This window comes from Anopheles funestus, chromosome 2RL, assembly GCF_943734845.2.
Source record: "Anopheles funestus chromosome 2RL, idAnoFuneDA-416_04, whole genome shotgun sequence".
Lineage (NCBI taxonomy): Eukaryota > Metazoa > Arthropoda > Insecta > Diptera > Culicidae > Anopheles > Anopheles funestus.
This window is the reverse complement of record NC_064598.1, coordinates 23,045,715-23,069,165: the sequence shown is the minus strand read 5'-3', so window position 1 is coordinate 23,069,165 and position 23,451 is coordinate 23,045,715. Positions and strand designations below refer to the sequence as shown.

Sequence of the window (23,451 nt, the reverse complement as noted above, 5' to 3'; positions counted from 1 at the left end):
TGCAAAGTCATTAGTCATGTTTTAGACTCTTAATCATTCATCATCCAAAGTGCGTGGAAGTGCGATCCCGACACGGTGGACGGAAGATGGTGAATTTTCCTCCTTCGCCGAGGGAAACGGCGCGAGCATTGAGCAGAACCGCTTATGCTTGTTAATGTATCATTCTTGGTAATTAAATAAAGCTCACCGGATCTGCGCACACAAACACACATCATGTGGATACTGGGTCCATGGGAAAGAATGAAAAAAAAAAGCATCGGAGCTCGCACTGAACACGGAAACATGAAGCGCGGGGAGTCAAATCGGTCAAAACGCAACACAAAACATTCACTAACTCTGATCCCGCCGTACCGCGGAACCGCGTGTGCCTACCCGCCTATGTTGTTGGGTGGAGCAGTGGCCACTCTTAAAGCACCGGTCGAAATCATAATCAGCATATTAATGGCCACCGTGATGATTTCTGTGCCGGGCTTTAGTGGTTTTGCATGCATGCGAGAGAATGAAAGCGAGAAAAGCAAAACATAACCAGTTGAGAGACTTGGGGAGAACTGACAGAAAATCATACAAAACGACAGCAGAAATGGGAAAATATTCTTTCTGCGCCACCACCCGTTACGAAGCGCATCAATCGGTGGTGATTTGTTTTTACTTAATTCGTTAGCGCTAGTGGGATCGGTGCTGGATCGGGCATGCAGTTCGAGGATGCGATGAAATTGCAGCCTATATTACATTTAATTGTTGGTCTTCACACGATCGTCGTGTGAATGATGTGATGAAAAATCATCCCGCCATTAGCTGAAACTGAGCCGTAAATCGGATGGTTGGCGATATTTAAACGATTTAGTGAACAAGTGCCGCGGTACTTAAGTTGTATTAATGCTCCAATATGATATGGTTTTATGTTAGGAAAGTTAAGCTTCTAAAAAGTTCATTATTATGTGAAAAAAGAATTCTTTGTTGAACTATTTTTTACTATGAAATTGATTATATATTTTTTCTAAGTTTTAAGTTGGAATTTTTTTTGTTTTAATAAGATTTTTTTTGTTCACCATTGAGTTAAAAATATCCTTAATATTATTCCTAAATACTTATCACTTAATTTACACAACTACATAACAATCGTGTAACGCTACGTCCAATCTTCCTGCCGCATTGGCGTTACATGTATGGCAATTGCCTACCTTCAGGCGCTTATGAAAAGCAAACAGCAAACATCAGTTTCAATGCCGTCCCCCCCCACCAAGGTCCAGTATGATTGTTTATTTTCCTCTCTTTTCCTTAACCCAAGGGCATCAACATCAGTCAAGTATGTTTTACACCGGTATGCGTGTTTCGGTGCTGGTTTTTTTCTTGATAAAGGCGACATTTTGATATGAGCAAAAGGTTATCTTTATTGCACAGTGCGGTATGCACGGACACACAATGCATTGTATCGTAAAACATGCAGAGAATCATTTGTTTTATGACCATTTACCTCGTTGAACGTACAGAAAAAAACTTTGATTAAATGCCAGTTTTTTCCATCCACTTTGGTTTAGGGGTGGGAATTACCAAAAGCAATGGTTCGATTCGTGGACAAACAATCGGTATGAATATTGATATTCCCATTCCGAGTTATCGAGAAGACACAACACGTCTAATCTCGATCACGCTACGGATGAAGCGATAACTATGATTCACGACCTTAACTTTCGAATGCGCATAAAACGTCTGAAACATTGGACAACCTTTGTGGATTGGTTTGTGTAGTTTTTAGGCTGATTAAAATAAAATCACTCGCTCAACTCGTTCGCTCATGCGGAGCCCCGTGGCCTTATGTCGTATGCTTCAACCAACCCCGCAGCGACGTTTGATTTTCATAGCAAATATTTGAGAGCCGACGGCTGACGGTTTGATAACAAGTTTTTTTTTTCTGCTTCTTCTATCGATCCAGCAAGAAAAAGAAACACATCTAAAAATAGGCACCGTTAAGCTGTCTGCAAGTGAATGGGCCAGCATACAACAAAGGTGTGTACTGAAGGGTGTGAATGGGAGGGGTTTGGGTTCTCTTTTTGAACAATCAAGATTACCGGTGTTCACTTGAAGGTGATAAACGGTGCACACGTAAAACGGCACGTCTACGAACGGGGAAGCGTTTTTTCCATCGGTATTTAACTTCTGTCCAAAGTGGGGATTTGCTTTTACTATAAACAAGTTTTTTTTGGCATGAGAATGTTGCCAGCTAGAGAAAGTTATTTACATTGTAGAAATAAATATTGTATTTTTTTTGGTCATTTGCTATAAGAATTAAAAATTTTGCAACCATACAAAACAGAAAGCAAATTTTTAAGGAATATATTGTAGAAATATCATTACCGTTGAAGAAATTTGTCACGCAATTCCAAAAAACAAATGACTGTTTTTGAACAGCTAAAACGAATTCCTTGTAACATAAATGTATCCACCTCCTATGAAACAGCCAGAGCACTTTGAGTGCTTGAATATTTTATCATCACGGTCTAGCCTGTCGGTGATCAATCAATATCCGGAGAGGCTTCACCGAAATCAAGACGTTCGAAAGGTGATAATTCGGGGAAAGATAATTGTAACCCATAGTTTCCGTCCAGTGAGCCATTCCATGTTTCCGAGAACACTTCAGTGTTCTCGATAGGAAACAGGCCACAGGAAATGAGTTCTTCCTTCCTTGCGTACACTGCCATGCACTGATGTGGCTACATGGACAGTGGAAAGCGTATAATCTATCCACAAGTGCCGTAGATGTTGTTTCAATGCGGTAATTTGAGCCTCATTTCTGGGCGCTAGAACCGACGTAGGTAACCAACGCTAGGAGATATGGCCACCAGCCACTCGATGTCCGTGGTTGGTCCACTCGTGTGCTTCGGATGGTTGTGAGGCGTTTATACTTCCGAGTGTTTTCGAACGATCACACTGGGTAGGGTCTTTGGAGCAAGAGCTTTCTTACAGTGTGGTACGAAAAAACGCGATAAATGGAACATGAACTCATTTTTATTGTCATTAACGAATTCATTTAATTTTATCCTATTTTCTCTTCTACTTCTTGATTAAAACTAAAAGCTATCCGCCATAAAAATCCTCGAAAGTGACAAACTCATTTTCAACTATTATGTATCTTACTGTACCAGCTTTCACTAAACAGAAAATACTAGTCATTTATCACTCACAAGAGCCTCCCATTCCTCGATAATGAATACATCTTTGTTTGGTGAACCGAGTGTTCAAACGCTTCTAGGTAGAAATATGAACTTTAATACGAACTATTAGTGCGGTTCCATGCCACCATGCTAAGGGATGACCACAAGCTGTGGGATGATATTTATTATGAACTCAAGCAAGGATTGACTTTCCAGCAGCTGCGACTTTCCAGTTTAGAAGAACAGTATATGGTATCCATGACGTAATTACTGCGCTACAATAAACAAGATGAAGAACAATTTAACTGCTCAATCGTAATATTTCAAGCTGCGTTTAAGATATATTCTGTTGAATTTACCACAACTGTGATTATGAGATGATTATAGTACTCGTTAACCATGTCAAATTCGAATGTACCGTGTACGTATCGATTGTTCCTTTGTTCTAGTTATGCTTCTATAGCTCGTACCGCTGAGTATACAAATTTTATCGAACAAATATGGTTGAAACATCATTTACTACCAACAATGAACCGGAAGAAATACGCGTGACATTCACTTAGCAGTCACAACTGAAGCCATGTTTCAGTCGAGGAAAGAGTTTGCCCCAAAATATCTTACCAGAACTACAGCAACTGATCGAAATACAACTGAAAATTATGCTTGAACGAATATGGGATACAATTTTGCAAACGATGTAATTGGTATGCGCCAAAGGTGTCTCATTAGCGGTCGCACCAGATGCTAATCAAACGTACCATTTGACTGATTCCGTTTCATCATAAGTTCATCAATGGCCTCACAACATAGAACCAATGGATTCGCCATCAACTGAATGCGACTAAATGCACCGGAAGCCATTATTTGAACCATGCAGCCAATTTTATGGAGGCGCATGGTACCTCACAATGGGCACGTGGCTGCGTACGTTTTCGGCGGTCGCTTGTTTTGTACTCGCTAGACGGGTTTTTCACGTAGGATGTGTTTTTTTGATAAAGCATTGGCATCGTTGCTTTTATTTTCGTCAGCACGTTCTAAGCACGGTTCTTAGCGCAGTAGATGACATTGTAACATTTGGCAATTAAAAGCCAACGCTAGACTGCATGTACGTTGTCAACTCTACGCAATCAAAAAACATTTTTTTATCGTTTCTGCACTTTCCTTTCGTAAGGTTGATAACATCGCCGTACCACACTCAACAAGTGGTTTAAGGATTTTAATTATTCCGAAAAAAATACAGATAGCATCGCAGCGCTTAACTTCCTCGTTTTACCCATCCTTTCTATAGGTCGATACAGCACACATTTTGTGCTCCCGTTTACAATGGCGCTGCAGTGCAGAACCGGATTCTATCTACACTGGCTGTTAGCACACAATCAATGTCTCCACCAGCGTGTAAAGCGTTACGTCACAAAGGCGACACCATCGCTTCGGAGACGACAGCGTCAAGCTGTCAGCTTCAGTTCTCGACGCTTGATACAACCACTTCCGTTTGCCGTTCCGACCAGACACGACCCCGATCCCAGGACCTTCGCCCGTCTGGTTCGGCAGCGCTGTACAGTAGCCAGTTGTCTGGCTAGAACGATGCTTTACAACCACGTACCACCCATCCCATCTCAGCCCGGCCGGAAACGACGATCAACGATGAACGAAAGCGAATCTTTTGCGTTGAAGGCCATCCATCGACCGAACGCAACCCGAAACCTAACCGAACGTGTGAACGTGTAGCGATGTTACGTTTCGGTACGTCGATGATTTCGCTGTAGACCGCCAAGCGGAGCAGTTTCACTTGAACCGAGCTTCGTAACGGACGCATGTTTCACACTGTGCGGCACCTGACACGCTCGGCTTAGAGGTGACGTGTTTTTTAATCTCTCTCTTTTTCGTGAAGCGTTACGCAGCATGTAACATTGCGAGCGTTACAAACCGTGATCGTGTGTTGATAGTGGCAAAAGGTGATTTATTGGCAAGGAAATTCTTTGCCAAGCACAAAATTTATGATCATAACGAGGGTGAGATAAATATATGTGTGCGGTTTATGTATATGCGTGTAGGTTTGTGTATTTGTGTAGGGTGTGTGTTCGCATAGAAAAAAAAAAGTTTCACCGCGAATGGGAAAAGTAACGGCTAGCGAGGTGCTAGCTTTCAGTGTAAACAGTGGCGTTAATCGGTAAAAATGTAGTAACGGTTTTGCAGTTATATCAAACGTGTTTATCGGTTGAAGAAGAAAAAAAAAACACTCAGTGCGATCATAAGCGAGGGTGAAAAAGAAATCGGTACAAGTGTGATAGTTACGGTGGGGTTGTACGGTGTGTCGCGTGAGTGAATGACAAGCGAGAATATCAATATCATCGAATGTGTCCGATCGCAACACGATCCAATCCATGTTTGTTTGCCCGCGTTTGAGCCAGCTGTTTTTTGTGGTTCGGTTTTTCCTAAACAGACAAGCTTGTTTCACACATTACCGAGGATGAGTATTTACAAGCAAATATAAAGCATAAAAATGTATGCTATAAGACAACCGGGTCAAAAAGGCAAGTCACTTCGGAAGGTGTGTTACGGTTGTGTAATTTAATTCCATCCAAAAGACGTCAATTAGAGACGATTGACGATACTGGCTGAGTAAATAGGGACTAAATCTCACTAATGTAATTGCATTATCATTACAATCGTTAGTGTTTTGTAGTTAAACGCTACATCGCTGCCAGCACTGTTTTCTCTGGCAAAATGACGTATTTGTTTAGTATGCAATTCGATACCAATGCATTCGAATGCAATCAGCTGATGGACACGGTAAAGGCCCTTGAACTAGCAGTACAAACATTGGCACCCGCTTCACCACTCGGAAACATAACAAAGCCTGTAAGATAATCGTAAATGGTCATCTGGAAATTGAATGCGAAACACTACATGCTTCGACAGACTGTTAGAAACAGCTCAGCGCTGTCCCATTTTGGAAGGTTAGGAGTGCAAAACAATTACCAGACTTGAGTCTCGATACGTTTTGTTTTCTTATTTCTTTAAGAAAACGCTGGAATATCATCTGTTTGGCTATATCCGAAGGGAGGTAGGAATTTTCGAGCAGCTGTTTTCTTGTGAGTCTGTGTGAGTGTTTGCGCTTAGCTGTATTCTTTTTAATAACAGAGTTCTTTCAGCTGTACGTTGAATGATGAAGCAATTTTTAATGGAATCCATTTCAATACCTAATGACTTATTGAAGGTACATTCATTTAAGAAAAACCTCAAATTTCTCTTAAATGTTGCAAACAAGCACCAAGCAAATTGTCTCTATTATGATTACCAGCCCTTCATGTCATGTTTTTTTTTATCACGGCATAAGCATAAGAGTGTTACGGTGAAGAAAGTTAGATTGCAGCTTAAACATTCTTTCTACATTTCCCGATTCTTCCCCCGTTTAATTAATAATTTCCACCACTACACCAACGTGCAAAACATCGTACGCAAGCGGAATTATTTTCTCTAAAGAGTATACGAATTCTAAAAATATTCTCACTTTAGATAGCCCAAAAATAGATTACAATGCATAAGCGGAAGAAGCCCTAGTAGAAGAAAAAAAAGGAACAGGCAACGAGAAAAAAAAGCAAACACTCTAAAAAAGGTTAGCAAACACACTCCACACGCACACAGACACCGGCGAGCAACCGGTGCGATGAAATGCAATCATCAGCTGCATGTCGCTGATATCAAGGGGCGAGTGTTTTGGCTACCATTTTATCATCGAATCCGTACCGATACGATATCAATAACGGCCGTTTTTTTAAGTGAAGGTACACAGAAGGCGCAACGCACTAAAATCGTAACAAATATTTAACCATTTGGAGCGCTTTATATGATCGCAGTGAAACGATTGCGAGGCAACACTTAGCTCTGCAGCTCCTTAAAATGAAACGGTGTCTGGTGATAAATTACGCACCACACTTTACCGAGGCCGTTTTTGCCACACCGCAATATGGATACCAGCCGAGGTCAATCTGTGGGGTCGGATCGTTGAGTTCAAGATTGGTGCGATTTATTATGATGAGTTTTATTGCTAAAACAATAGTGTTGATATAGAGAGCAGTACAAAAAACAATCTGTTCATTCGTCTTTCTGTGTGTGTGTGTAGAGCAAAAACAACGGAAAAATGGCCAGGATGCGGTACAAGCTGAATCAAGCTGAATGAGATGAATGTTACCACGGTTCGGTAAAATGTAAACAAAAATAGCGAGAAGAGAGAAGAACGAAAGAAAAAAAACACAACACAAAATGGCATTCTTGCCGCAGTCGGTAACACTCACGTTACAATCACTACGCCAGTCACGAATTATCCCCCTTAGGAAAAGCGCGAACGTGGCATTTTACCTTCACCGTTTTTCGTCCGCCTCAAACGGAAGTTTCGTGGCTAACAAACCACCTCGTAGAAACCGTGTGGTAAATGGTTTTGCAGGTTAATTCTTGCTGGATTTAGTTAGGAAGATGCTTAGGAGTTATTTTCTATCTAGTGGGTTGGATCGGTTTACTGCTCGGTGGCCAGTTTCAGGTGGGAAATATTTTACCATTAATTTGTGCGTGTCGGTTCCCTACAGGGGCCGGTGGTATCGTACCGTGTTATGGATAAGGTTCTATCCGGTGAATAATTACCGGTGTGTAAAACCGTCTTGCGTAAGTGCCTGTCGTTGCTTGTGGGTGGAAAGTCATCATTTAGGAAAGTGGTTTCATGGTGGATGCGTTTGCTGTGAGTGATGTGATTAGAAATTGATAAAAGTAACGTGTGAGGGGAAGTACAAATACAGTACGTCAACGGTAGCAGAACAATAAAACATGTAAGTAATCTGTTTTACAAGTACTAATGATAAAATATAAATAATAATACAAAACGATTTTAGAAATATAATTATAAGGTTGTTTGAAATGTGTTTTTATCAAATTTAGTCAAACCAATGCTAGAGTGAAATGATATTCTCATTAGCAAATTGATTAATTTATGATTACCACAGAAAAGTTGAAAAATATTTCAGCTGGATATTATTTAAAAGTTTAAAAACAGAATTGTTATTAAAAAAAGTTTCTGATCTTTTTTTATTATTACGATTATTTTTTTATGTTACAATGGAGCGCCGATTATCCGGGTACCTTTTATCCGGCTGTCCCATTATCCGTGCAGCTCGGAAATGACAGTTCCGACATATTGACATATGAAATGCAAAATCGATGAAGGCAAGAAATAAAAGCTTCAATAGGGAATGATATATTTTAGTTGAATTCGAAAAAAAGAACATTTGTTAAGAAAATTAACATCTAGTTTTATACAAAAAAAGTCAACCCATTACACACTAAACACTAATATTTATCAATAAAAAGAGTTGTGCCTATTATCCGTGATATTCGCTTATCCGGCAAGGGTTTAGTCCCGATGAGTACGGATAACCGGCGCTCTACTGTATTTCAATGCTGGTTCCAATATGCTGAGCTTCATAATTCTTTATTTATAATAAATGATAAGCTTTGTTGAATAATTCATTTATGAAGTTCATTAATTATTTGAAATACATAAATATTTTGTGTTTGTTTTTATGAATTCACGATTCACTGTATACCCTAAACCTATAAAATTTGTTAAAATACTTATAATATTTACCTTATTCTAAGTTCTTTCTTCGCTTTACAAGTTTTATATGGCATTTTTAAATTGATTGTTGGTGTCCTTTTACAATATTTTTTTTCTCCATTCTCCTGGAATTTTCTGAAAAAAATCCTGGAGACAATCCCAGGTTTTCCACACCGTACAACTCCTAAACATTCTAATCATGTGGTTAGATATCTGTTGTTCACGATTCTTCAACAATATTAAGATTAATTTCATTTCATTCAGCCCCATTTAGTAATAGCGCCATCGAGAGCATGAACTTCAAAACCCAAAAGTTTCACTACCAAATAAAGCAAGCACGTATCACCGAACAGATGCCTACCAGCAATGACATCCATACGCAAAAGAAACCATAAGAAAATTGTGTCATTCGTTCGTTTCGCCAGCGGGTGAAGCATTTGTGGGCACAGTTTGCAAAACTAATTACCAACTAATCACAGTGCATCTTCCAAATGTAAGAAAATATATCCTTCAAAAACCTGCTGGCCCGTACATAGCTGTTCCACGTTCCATAAGGTATAACATAGTCTAATAGTTGAGAGTTTTGTTCTTTTCCCGCTGATAGCATGGTAGGGGAACTTTTTTACTTTCCTCTTTCACCAACACCGCTTCGGCCCATTTAAGACATTGGCGATTTCTTCTGATGACGAAAACGAACGAGGCAACGATGGATCGCTTCCGGCGCTTTTCCCTTGGCGCTTTAGACTAATGAAGTTTTAATCACTCTTCACACTGGTACGAAATTTGTAAAACAAGACGCTAAATTAATTGGTTCCGTTGGACCGTAATGGATGGTTGGATGGTTGGGGTGAAGGTTCTGTGTAAGTGTGTTGCATGTTTGAAAGCGGTTTTTGAAAAAATTTCTACCGTGGGCGGTGCATCGATTATAGAACGATGCACTTCAGCCATGGTTGTGAAATTAAAAACGCTATTGTGCATATATTGTATGGAATTGTTGGAACAAGTATTTTGTTTTAAATTTAAAAAAACGTGTAATAATAACTTTTGCAAATTAAATAATTGAAATCGACGTGAACACTGATTCCCGCTCAATCAGCGGGAACTCAAATGTAAAGCATTTTGGTTTGATGAAGAAGACATCCCTGACAAGCGAAACGACCCATAGTTAATAACTCAATTTTTAATTTCATTTTTTCTCCATAACCAATTACCATTAAACACATTTTTATAAACCCAAACCCCCAGCCCATCAAATGAACATCAGTAACTGTCATTGCGTGCTACATTGAAAGCCATTTTAACACCTGTCACTTCCTGCAATGCGCAATGAACATTATGTTTTCTATATAAAGCCATGTCATAAAAATTCCCAATCAGAAAAACTTCACAAAACCGCGATCGGGCATGGCTATCAAAAGAACCGAGGACAACCAAGGCCGATCGTTAGGGGAGCTTCCGAGACCCATTAACTATCGTTATGGGAAAGATGAAGCGGCCGCGTAAAATATGCTGAACTGTAAATCGGTCGCTCCCAAAAACGGCGGCGATTGTGAAATCAAAATTGATTTTCATCCAAATAGTATCAGCATTCCGGCTGGTGCTAAAAATATGCATATGTGTGTGTGTTTTCGAACGTGTGAACTAATCCTTCCCCTATCGGTGAACAGCATTGACAAGCGTTATGACGTACGTGCGTTACGAAATGGAGTTTTTATTGTTTTCTTTTTTTTGTTTTTGGTTGGTAATGCTAGAGATAACGAAACTGCAGATCGCATTATTTGGTTGGTGTGGCAATAATTTGATGAGTTCTATTCTTCGGTAATGGCTTATTGTTTCGCTTTGCGTTACACATTCTACGACCATAGGCCACAATCACTTTTATCGTGACGGTTTGCTAATCTAATATGACGGAAAGTAAATGACCTAATAGTTAATTTATTTCCTTCTATTTCGAAATTCGGATGAAAATGCGCTCAGGCGTGAAAACTCATACGACCCGATCGGTGCAGACATTCGGAAAGTTCGTACCTTTTTTCGTTTTTTCCGCTACCATTCAGCCAAACGATTTGCTGGGGTAAGAGGGTGGAATGTGAAGTTGTCGTATCAATTCCAATCTTCTGTACCGCCGGGAGCGCGCACCGTTCGGTGGTGGTCAAAGTGGTTGATAAGATATCAACGGGCTGTTTGTGTGCGCTTTTTTTTTCGCTCACTCTTACTCGTTTCTAATCATAGCCCACGGATGGGATCGAAATGCGCCGACTGACCATGGCCATTTATTTGATGGACTGTATTGTTATCATTTTATTTTTGTGTATTTCAACCTTTTTTGTTGTGTGGTACCACCCGTGCCAACGGTGCATTACTGATGGGTAATGATGGTGTACATTCATCGCATTTATTGTTATTTCACAAACAAAAGTAAAACTTTATTTATTTTTTATTTTATTTTCCTAACGAGAGCACTTAAATTATAGAAAACAAAATTCCTTATTGAAGGTAATTAGAATGTATAAAAATGAGATTTTATATGATCGTTAAGATGGATAGATCATGTTCGTTTCATACATTTTTCCCCCACAAAACATCTCATTTCGAGCGAGATGTGCTTGCAGTGTTGCTTGTCAATAGGTGACGCAAAAAGCTTATCAAAGACACATACACACGGATACAAATAAATGCAAAACAAAAATTACCTTGCGAGAAGCGACAACTCCAAATTGCTCCAAACGCCTATCGTCTGCAATACGTTGCGTATAGTCATCACGGCGTTATCTCGATTGTGTAAAAAAATTTCAGTGACCAAACGCACGGCTAAATTTAAACTGTTGCCCTCCGACAAGGTAAAATGATTGAAGCAGATAAGTGGAGGAAAACAACGCAGGATTACGTACTATGAGTGTGTGTGTTTTTGTTGTTGTTATCTGTTTAAGGCTGGTGGCACAGCTCCATCGCTCCGATTTTTTCGCATATGCGAATCGCAAGGTATGGCACAGCTCTTCCGATTTTTCCGCACGATTTCACTATGGATTTGATGGATTTTCTTCGTCCAAACGCACGTTTGCCATGGTTAATGGTTTATTTACAATAAATGTAAACATTTGCCATTGTCATTTCGAGAAAAAGAATCATTTGAGTGTTTTATACGAGCTAGTTCAGTTTGACAAATAAAATCGGAAGGTACCTTCCGATGGAAACAAAAATTTTTGTTTCAACCTTCCGATAAAATCGGAAGCTTTTGAGATCTGTCATATCCCATACAAAATTTTGACAGGACCATGCGAAAAAATCGGAGCGATGGAGCTGTGCCACCAGCCTAAGTGAGAAGTTTACTTGTCACGTCAGACAAGAAAAGGAGAGCCAAAAATAAGTTAGCATAAAATATAAAGTAGAGATGATTTTCAACATTAAGCCTTCGTTTATAAGCAAAATATTTATAGCAAAAGTAGAGCTACTTTGAAATGAATTATCCTCAATTGATAAAAACATTTCTTGTTTCCTTTTTCGTCTTCACGGTTTTAATTGTGTTACCTTCATTTCTCCCTTTTCTATCGCCATCCAGAAGCTGATAATAAAGCTATAAATATCAGCCTTTAGCTCACCCATATCATGGCATATAAGTTTTGACATCTAAACAAACGAACAACAGCAACAAAAAAACACACACAAAAAAACCCGATTTTGATCTAGTGATCTAAACACTCAAACCGGCGCACTATGCATGGGGCTATAAAACCATCATCACAACAGGCAGACAGGGAACAACAACAAAAAAGTAAATAAATTCCATCAATCGCTTCGCACGTACAGTAATAGTTTTCGCTGCACTTATCGGTTATCTTATCTTGGGCCTGGGGCTGTCGTCAAACAGCTGCCCCATTGACGCCAGTTCACTCGGCAGAGCGTATCGATAATTGATGGAAAACAACGGCCAGTAGATGATTGGCATTGGTGTTTGGTACGCGAACGATGTTGCAGAGGTTTTTTTTCTTGCTCTTCTTCTCTGCCCATTAACGTACTGTAGCCGAAGCGATGTATGCTTTTAATTCCAATATGCTTGATTTATAAAAAAAAAATATTTTTTTAGTACCACTACCTGGTTGGTTTTTGGTAGTAAAAGATTTTTTTTGTTCTAGGACAGTAGGAAGAGATTTTCAAGAATTAAGCCCTTATTTTTCACCTCAAAGATGTATTTCATTTGAATTGACAAATTCTGACTTTTGCTATTCTGACGTACGGCGTAAGCCATTTGAAATGAGTCATCCATATGAATATTCAGCGAAAAGTCATTCAAATCGTTTGCCGACTCCCAAAATATGAATCAGTGTTCATCAATTGAAAGGAATCCAATTCAAAGGAGGTACTTATTTCAAAAGTGCTGACCGGGTTTGGAGCTGCAATCACGTAAATCATCGGGCTGTCCCGAAACTTTAAGGATTCAACATTCAATGAGAATTCATGAATCTTCATAATAGAGATTCAGCGTCATTCTGATTATGGAACTGAATCAAAGAGTCGCTCAGGTTAATGAATCTCAATCAAATTCTCCCAACACTAGTCTAGAGAACTTCACCTTTGTTGAGTGAATTGCCAGCACCGAAATTTGTTCATAAGATCGAAAATGTGGATTATATAAAACCTATATAGTTCCATCACTCACATACGCCTCTGAGACATGGACTTCGTTCAAAACTTACGATCAACGAATCTTCAACAGGATTTTTGACGCCGTATGTGAGGAAGGATACTGGAGAAGTCGCTATCGTACAGCAAATTAGACTCCTATTCATGTCATTAGAATGACACCGGACGACCCAACCGTCGCCAGAAAGGTCAGGAAGACAGGCAAACGACGCTACTCGATCGTGAGCGATTTAGAGGACTTCTGCAGCAGAATCAATTGTTCGCAGAGAGTAATAAGATCTTGTTTTGATCGAGATATTGCACAAAACTTAATGAACCATCGGATTTTTAAAGATTGAAAACAACGTAAAGAAATGCAACCACACAAATAATTAAATATGGAGACGCCTAGTACCTAGTGTAGTTGATACTAGGCGTCTCCATACTTCTACAAAGTTTGCTTTTCCAAATTTTTATAAACGCATGTTCATTCTCGAAATCTAACTTTATTAAAACTAAAATTAACTCAGACAGTCACATTTTGAACAAACCAGGCTGTATAAACATCTCAATATTAATTTTCGCTTTTAAAAAAATAAATTTGAAGACTTCGGTCTCGCTAAATGCCCAATAAGGGCTCAATAAATAAATTTCTCTTCAAACCATAAAACGACCGTCATTCAATTGTTGTTAGCATGTTCTTTAACGAAAAGAAACGATTCTCTTTTAACATTTTCTCCCAGCCCTGTGGAGGTGGGCAAATCGCGAAAACAGATCACGAAAAACACCTCCCACCTGGTGGCGCAGTTGTGGTGCATGTAAATAAATTACCGTCAATTCGATGGAAGCTATTTCGAGACGCACTGAGACGCGAAACCGGCACCACAGATGAAGCTTGCATGAAAAGGAATAATCCTTCTCAGTAACGTGTACGCACCGGTCTGTCCTGGAGAAAGATGAAGCCGGCTGATGGTGGAAACCCGAAGCTGCTTACCATCGCGCTAAATTTCGGCTCGGTTGATGATTGAAACCAGCACTGCAGAATCAAAGGGGAAGCAATGAAAGCAAAATTTATGCTAAACCGATCAGCTAAGAAGGAACTAAGGTGGTGGGAGAGTTAAGGGTAGTCTTTTTTTGTACCTTGTGCCAAGAAGTTTTTGCGCCAGTCCCGGATGTTGGAAAACGCGTGACCTTCTGGAATTTGACCGCCGCCGCGGGGGAGACGGTCTCGGAAAGCTGATGCGTTTGTTTAGATAATGTTCTTCGCCAAAGCCTGAACATTCGATTGCGTTGGCCAGGTGGAGCCGATCGGAGAGCAGTTAGTATATTTGGCAGATTGTCTGACGAAGAAGGCAACGGTTTAGATTCGTTTGCTTTTCTATCGGGAAATTATTGGCAGACACCAGTTCCTACAGGGATCGATAAAAAAATTTATGTTATTTTTGTTTTTCCTCGTTTAGTGTGATATGCAAAAGTAATTAAACTCTATAATAACATCTTTCACACGTTTTTCCTTTTTAGATAAGAGAGCTCATGAACTCTTGGTTTTAGAAAATTTTAATTTGATCGCAGCGATCATCATTATAGTAATCGTTATATGTACAAGTAAATTGAAAAGATGGGCTGCGGAGACCCCTCTTAAAGGAATCGCGCAAGTGAATATGAAATACGCGACCATTTATATGGAAACACTCAATACGTTAGCGAATAACCCAGATTTGATAATGAATCGCGTGTCATTGATATGAAATGTCAGATTCGTACGATTGTGATTGTTGTGTTCGTTTGATCTTTTTATTACGGTTAGTTTTTAAAATTTTCAGCTCCAATTTGATGAAAACTAAGCTATATGTGATTAATAATTGTTAATAATAATTTGTTTTCCCTATTTTGGAAAAAAATGTTTAAAAATTATTTTATATTTCAACTTTTCAACCCTGTAATATGTAGACAGCCCGCTCATTCGACATTCCATATCAAAGGCACGTGATTCCGTATCAATTATTACATTTACATGTACATTACAAAGTTTAATAAGTAAATAATTCTCGTTCAAATAGAACTTAAAGATTTATTTTGCCACACAATCAAACAACATTAGTAAATGATGCTTCAACAAATGACGATCATTAGGAAATGGTTTTAGAGCCATCCGGGACACTACAATGATTTTCGTAATCAAATTATTAATCACTGCTTTTGAGATTTATCAAAACACGATAATCATCACTGTAGTAGCTGAATGGACCGAACCCAAAACCAGATGGATGTGACTATTTAAACCGAACCCATATGTGACGCTCGAGACCGGTATTTGCTAAAACCACTACTCACCCGATCCTCGCTAATACTCCTGCGCACGAAAACAAATACCGCCGGTCGGTATCCTTTTTTGGAGGGTAATTTAATTTTCGGCGAACCTTCGTGGGAAATGTTTACGGTGACCTTTTCCATGTAATTTGAACCCATTTTCCGTCCGGCGCTCGTGCGGGACTACGTGCGTTGGTGGAAAACATACCCTCGAGGTTAAGCCTTCCTCGTGTCGCCAAAACTGTCACTCAATGTGAATGCCAGCCGGTGTAAAGGGGGTCGGTTTTAGGCTAGCAGGGAAGGATGTTTGAAAGATTAGCCAGACAGTGTCGAGCATCGGTACAAGGGTTTGAGACACAGCACTGGACTTTAAACGGTGGTTCTGACCGCCTAATTTAGGTTGAAGTGTCTGTCCATCTTTTTTATCCTTTTTTCGGTGGTCAGACAAAAAAAGGGCAATAATAAATATATGATTGATTGCACGTTTTGGTATGATTGTTTGTGTAGGACGAGCGTGTAAAAGGGCAACCACAAGTGGCATGACATAATTTACATGGTTTATTTGCATTTGTTCCAGACAACTATAATTATTTTCTTTTAAGCTCTTTTTTGCAGTAGTTTATTGATAATTATCACTTACTTTGGCATTTTAATTTAAGCAAAGATGTGATAAAATTTCTATAAATAAATTCTTCTGGGTGTAGCTCGCTTGTCAAATAGTTGTAACACATTGTTAATAAAAACTAAATTCTTACTTAGCTAATAAATTTTAGAAGGTTTGTTCATTAAAAATTTGAATTCAGTTCAATAAAAAGTTAATAAAGTATTTAAAGTGATTATACTAAAAATTCAAAATATCCTCCATCGCTTTCCACTACTATTTTGACCATCGTTTCGGTAATTTTCGAATATGGCCGCAATCCATGTTTTTTTTTCTTTCTTTTTTTATTTCTTAAAACATACACTATACAACAAAGTTTTTATTCATATTATAACTTTTCGTAAATATTAATGAAAGTAATATCGACGATCCTGGCGAGTTTATAACCATGTGTATAATAGCTTAAAAATTGTTGTGTCATTTCACCAATCACAAGGATTAAAAATTATTTGCCAGAAGCTAAAATGTAAAAAGCTTTTGTAAAGCGATACGGGATACAGTTTTCCGTGCCAAAATGTAACAAAACTTCCCAATTCTGTCATGCTGGTCTCTAGTGTGTGTTACGATACTTTTTTCTACAGTCTACTAACCAACGTGTCCTTTTCGCACTGCAAAAAGGTGATTTTGATCAGTTTCGTTGCATCATGACAACGTGTTTTGTGAATTTATATTTTTCAGTAAAAGTTCTTCGCTTTCGTCGTTGCTTACATCGGCCATCCCTTATCGGTGAAAAACCACCCCACCAACTGTCATTTGTTAAAACGAAACCTTTGAAGGAGAGTTTACTTTAACGAGCTTCAAAAATTTCATTCGTCTTTCCTTATCACATCAATATCTGTACAACGTCCCTGTTGCTCAACTGAGCATGAAATTGACGCCAAACAAAAAAAAACACCCAAAAAGCAAACAAATTTCTAAATCGATTTCAATCTAAATCTACTCCGGAAGCTTTCATCACACTTCCATTTCGATGGCAATTTTCGGTTCTGCCATTCGCATAATATGGTACGCTTTCTTTAAATCAATCGATTACATCGGCTTCGGCGAAAGTGCCAACTACGTGCCCGTACGGAATTCGCATTGTAAACAATAACGAAATAAAAAAAAATCCTCTACACTTTCACTTCTAAAAAAAACCGCCGAAACATCTCAGCGGAATTGTTTCACTCACCGGGAATGGACAGCAAAGGGAATAAAAATTAAGGATTTAACCTCTAATTGTGTTTTTATTTCCCTCCTTATCGGTTGAAGAATTCACCGATTGTTGTAGGAAAAAAATGAGGAACGCTTTCGAGCCCTTGGGGGCGAAATGCTTGTCCTTTTAACGATGGCCAACAACCTTCCCGTAATGTGCGCGCCACGAGAAACGTGCCTCTTTCACGAATGACTGAAAATGAATAGCCTTTTGCTATAAATTAAGTAGTTTTTCGCGTTGAACCTATTTATCCTTTCCGGGGACGGTTTCCGAACCGTAATGGTTACCATTTGAGAATTTGAGCTTTTTTTTGCTTTAAAAACAAAATTATTCTTAGAAGTTGTTTGAGAATTGTTTCTTGGAAAATGTTCTTAAAGTTATAACAATGTAATACGCTGGAAAAGAGATATTATACAACTTATTAGAACCAGATTTTTTCCTCTTATTGTGTTGATATGCTATGAACGTTTAACAATAAACCATCCGTACCTAAGATGCTGTTAAGTAAAATTAAATTAATTACAGATAAACAAACAATGAATGCAAATATTCCAATTATTATGTTGTTTGTACTTTCCCGTACTGATTTTGACGCATGCAGTGGAAAACAGATTTCCAAGCAATTGAGCTCATCGAAGCGTTGCTGTTTTGCGCTTTAAAAAGGGTCATGGTCACTAGAATCAGTTAAACAGAAACGGAAGACACTTATCTGTAAGGACACTCCCATCTGCAACCGTCGTGTTTACGCGTGGACCTACACAAGCGTCTTAAATTCCACCATCCCATAAACGCTCCCTCTCCCTATCTCTTTTTTTCTCCTTCTGTCTGTTAGTTTAGCTCATCAATGTTGATTTTCTTTTCAATTTAAGGAACTTTCCTGCTGCTGCTCCCCGATTTGATTGCTTCCAGCTCAAGCTGTTGCTGATTCTCGTTATTTTTCCACGACTGTCGGCACGTTTCTGTAACAAATTATGATTATTATTTTTCCCAGATACACACGAACCACCGGTGGTTGCGCACCGGCCGAGTGAAGTTTTCAATATGGCAAAGAAAACGTAATACAAAAATATCAGAACTTTTCCTCTATCGATGATACTTCCCTATGTTTGTTTATCAATTTACTGGCACCTTTTCGAATGGGCCAACCAAAGGTTCGTTAGTGTAGGTAGGTTAGATGTAACTTTTTAATGCTCTTAGCAGCAAACAAACATGCACAGCTCTTGGCACATTTCTCACGTTTGAAGATGTTGGAGTAGAAAGCAAAAAGGAAACATTTCTAAACCTCAATGTACTTTTTGAAACACAAAAAAAATTATGAATTATAAAGAAAAGAAGATTTGAATAATAATTTCTATGCTGTAATGGAATCAACTTCCCGATGTTTTACCCGGCAGCTTTCCCGCAGCAAAGCGATTTCTCGTTTTTATTCCATTTTGATTCAATTAACTTACACGCAAGATTGAAATACGACCGCCACCAGAAGTTGATGTTGCCTTTGAGAGTTATCCTTTGGTAATGCACTTCAACTCACCCACAAATGCGCAATGGAAGTAAATTATTCTCCGGAACGATTACTTTAACCAAGAGGAGTCTATGCTGGGGGGTTTTTTCTCTGTTTGCGGAATTGACGCTCGCTTCGTTCCTGTTATCGTCAATCCTGTTGAAGAACGCACTGGACACACGCTGGTGAAATATTTGACATTGACATGGAGCGGATTTGGTGCTTCTGTTTCTGTCTCTGTGGCTGCTGTATATTTCTTCTCCTGAATGTATTGCCTGTGGTACGGCTATTAGTTCTCGTGCGACAGACAATCGAATTCCAAAGGATCTGCGGTCAGCGAAATGGATGGGATCGTAAGTGTTTTGGGAATTAATTGACGCCGTGGAAGTTTCTTTTCTGGTAGTTGTTTGACTAGGCTTGGTGCTTTTTCTAAGATAAGGAAAATAGGAGAAGCATAAAAGCTTTAATGTATTGATTTTTTGTTCCTAAAATAAGTAGAATAAAGATTATTATTTTAAAAAAAACAATTGAGTTGTAATGTAAATATTAATTATTACTAAAATTAGTTGTATATTATAAAGATATTATTTCGTAAACGATGCATAATAACATATTTAGTTAATTTAGTAACAATACTGGTTAATATTTTTTGAGAAAGAAAACAAATATTTAATAACCGCAGATGAAAAAACCGTGCTCGTTGATGCTCAATTTTCACCAACAGCACAACTTTGTATGCGGTTCTTTAATTTACATTCCGAATGTCGCAAACATCCCAATAAATCCTGCCATAACCTATGGACCGGAATTCTGCCCTAACCACACAAACTAAATGCATTCGGATGAATTGCAGTTTGCGCCGAGTGTTTGCTAGCAACCGGGCAAACCATTCGTTCGGCACGTACGATGAAACCATCGGAATCTGTGAGCTGGTAGCCAGGTCACCCAGCGATTACCAACAGTCGAATGTCCTTTACTGAGGTTTTTACCACGAGCGAACGGTTTGTGGAAATATGTTTTCGGGCACGAAAGTGGAGACAAATTTAAAATCGAGGTGCTGGAAAAGGGTTCCGTGACAAAACCATCAACCATTTGTAAAACACCTTACATACCACGTATTGGAGCAGAAAGGTTGCTATCGGAGACTTACTTACGGAAAACGCCGATCCTAGCCTAGGTAGGATGCACATTTCGCCAAACATACACACACGTCTTCTGGGGAATGTAATTTCAAGCTCAAATGAAGCAAATGATTGTTTCACCGGTAAAGTACTTGTTGCTGCAGACTGTGGTAAACATATGTATATATTGTACGCCACGACAGATCACGTTCACAGGTGAGCAAAAATAAAGAGATTAAAAGCTACTGTGGAAAGGCAGCATTTTTTTTTTTGCTTGAAAAGTGAGCTTCTTTCGAAGAAGGAAACCCATCAACAGGTGCATAGAAGTGGATGGTCATGGAGCGTGAAGATTTTGCCGGAAATTGAATTCCACTAACCCAAAGCTCCTTTTCATGCTGACGTCAATGGTTTTACATTGTGAGTGGCGAATGTAACTCAATTTTATTTTTTTTTTTACAAATTAACCGCATTGTTCATTTATTTCGGAAAATAATACACCAGCAACAGGGACAAGGTTTGAGCTTTTCTTTCTTTATTCATGCTCGACAAAAATGTGATGCTTAAGGTTACCTAGTTCAAGGTAACGAGTAGCTGCTACCAGATATAACATAGGAAAAAAGATTTTCTTTATGCTAAAAATTTGTTTCCGAATCCGCTTCTCCTCTTCTCCATATTTCCATCAAATATTCTATAGCAAAATTCCCACGCACCCCTTTAGGGGGTGTGAAAAATAGCTTAACGCAAGTCGACATACTTCCATTCAACCTTATCCAATATCTGCTGAAGTGTTTTCTGATTGTTTGCGGTTGGCCTTGAATGGATATTAATCGAAAATCTTTGAAGCATTTGCCAATATGTCTACATTAAACCAGTACCTGATACGCACAGTGGATAAATGTTGGGAAATATAACATTCCCATAATGTATAATGTATTTAAAAAAAATCCCTTTTCAGTAAATTATGGATTTTTAATTATGGACATTTATTGGCACAACATCAACATATTGTTAAATAAAAAAAAAAAACAAATTATAAATTATTGTTAAACAGCCTTTTCGGTGATAATTTCTTGTTTTAATCAAATATTCTAATAAGTAAAAACCGAGCCCGGTGGTGTTGTATTAAACGGCGCAAGTTCCACGCGACAAGACCGGCTATCAAATCCCATACGGACCGTTCCCCTCGTAGAAAAGAATAACTATCCGGCTACGTGCTAAAAACAAGTCTAATAAGCCAGAAATGGCCGGCATGACCGTAGAGATCGTTGAGTCCAGAAAGAAGAATAAGAGTAGGTAATTAATGATACAAGAATCTTCACCGATGTAACATATTTGTATTACTTTTCCGTAAAATATTTTGGTATATTATTGGTATATTTTACTGAAATATAAACGTGAATTAATTTTGTATTTTAATACAATGAACGTTAGTGGTTCAACAGTGCCAAACTGATAAATGGGTTATCCTTTCTCTATGTCCACGTATGGACCCATTGTGCGTCACTTAAAGTTTACCGCCGGCCGAAAGTCAAATTCTAAGTACACTCTTCCACACGCTTATAATCTTTCATCTGTTTCCTCACATCGCGCGCCACACAGCGATGTGAGGGGTGTTACTTATGGATTCGAAACACTTTCGTTCAGACATCTCCATGGGGCCTAAAAGTTTAACGCACGGCGATGTGCAAAAAAATAAGAACAAACGAGAAAAGAAAAACCGACTCCGAAATGCTTTACGGCAACAAAATTATCAATGGATGGAATCGTTGTACGGAACATATTCTACGCAACGCTTTGTTTGGCGGTTACTTTATCATTTTTTGTTACAGTACGTAACGAAATGATTTATGATAAGAGCCAGCGCAAGGATCTCATTTTAATGTTGTTTCAAGCATATTTTGCCTGACCAAAAGTTTCATCCGCGTGGCTGTTTGCAGTTGGCGGAAACTATTTTTGGATACGATTTTTGCGTCGTTTCATTTCAATCGGTGGACGGTAACGCTTTCAATGTTTTTGACAGCAGCATCTTCCGGCATCAAACGAAGCAGCATCTTATTTTGCCATTTTCTCTTTGATTCTTTTGTCTTTGATGCTTTCTTTGAAAATTAGTTCATGTATTTTGGCGATCAATATGGTTTTTTGATGTTTTTATCCCCACCTATGCTATTAACAGCAAATGTGACGTACGGTGAAGGATAACAAAGTACGTAAGTTTAATATTCTTGACCAAAATGGTTCTGTGTTCCGGTCAAAGTATTACGCGGAAAGTGTAGTTAAGAAGATGTCAGATACATAGTCTGCTTTGAGTTTAATGTTTTTGTGATATCTTTTTACGATTTCTAAGCAATAGTGTTAGTTATTAGCTTATTATATTTTTATTTTGACTTGGATTACTCATAAAGCATTTTGATCATTTCATTATTAATTTAATTTGATTTCAGGAATTTAATTTCTTGTTTTTATACGTTCATTTACTTATTCAGAACAAGCATGCATATTAAAAGCTAACGAAAATTCTTGAACTGGCGCCATGATGGTTACCGTTTATCTTCTACCAACACTACGTGATCGATTCTTGCCAAACCGTACGACAGTTATTATCGTCACGTCACTAGCACCATAACGTGTTGGATAATCGCACTTTCATAACTTGTAGCGGATAAAGTTTTCGTAACAGCGGAAAAAAATCCTGGCCAAAGTTATTCCTATCCCGTGACAGATCGGTTTTGCATCTTTCCTTTCTGGAGGTGTTTGACTTCCGGATATTGATGGCGATATGTGTTGGCGTACTTTAACTTTGTACGCTATTTTGCGAGTTTCTTACTGTAACAATATTTATAGCAAATTTATATATGCATGGTATGAAGAAAATTTAGCAATTTAAATACCTTTAATTTTTTTTTTTTTTTTTTTGCTCGGTTAGAACGGCCTGGCCGTATCAAGACTTATTTTACCACGTAGCAGGATAGTCAGTCCATGCTACGGGGAGACGGTCCGCATGGGATTTGAACCCGGTCCCTGCCGTGTGGACGGGCGCCGTTTTTCACATGCACCACCGGGCCGCCCCATACCTTTAATACCTTTAATTTTAAACAACTTTAAAAAAATAATTTTATTAACACATTAGTACATTAAAACATGAAAAATTAATACATTCAAATAAATACTTTAAAAACATATATAAATATAACAATCAGTCAAAAACAAATATGTATAAGAAAACAGTTTTAAATTTATTAATATTTCTTTTACATAAAAATGTACAAGAATATTATGCTCACCG

The 23,451-nt window shown here is 38.5% G+C and overlaps 1 protein-coding gene across 1 annotated transcript in view; it reads left to right on the top strand.

The window, feature by feature from the left end:
- Nucleotides 1-23,451, top strand: part of LOC125762229 (atrial natriuretic peptide receptor 3) — a 106,634-nt gene that overhangs the window by 69,657 nt on the left and 13,526 nt on the right. Inside the window, exon 3 of the mRNA XM_049424086.1 lies at nucleotides 4,441-7,975. The gene's annotated coding sequence lies outside the window, so the exon portion shown is untranslated. The remainder of the gene's footprint in view (nucleotides 1-4,440; nucleotides 7,976-23,451) is intronic.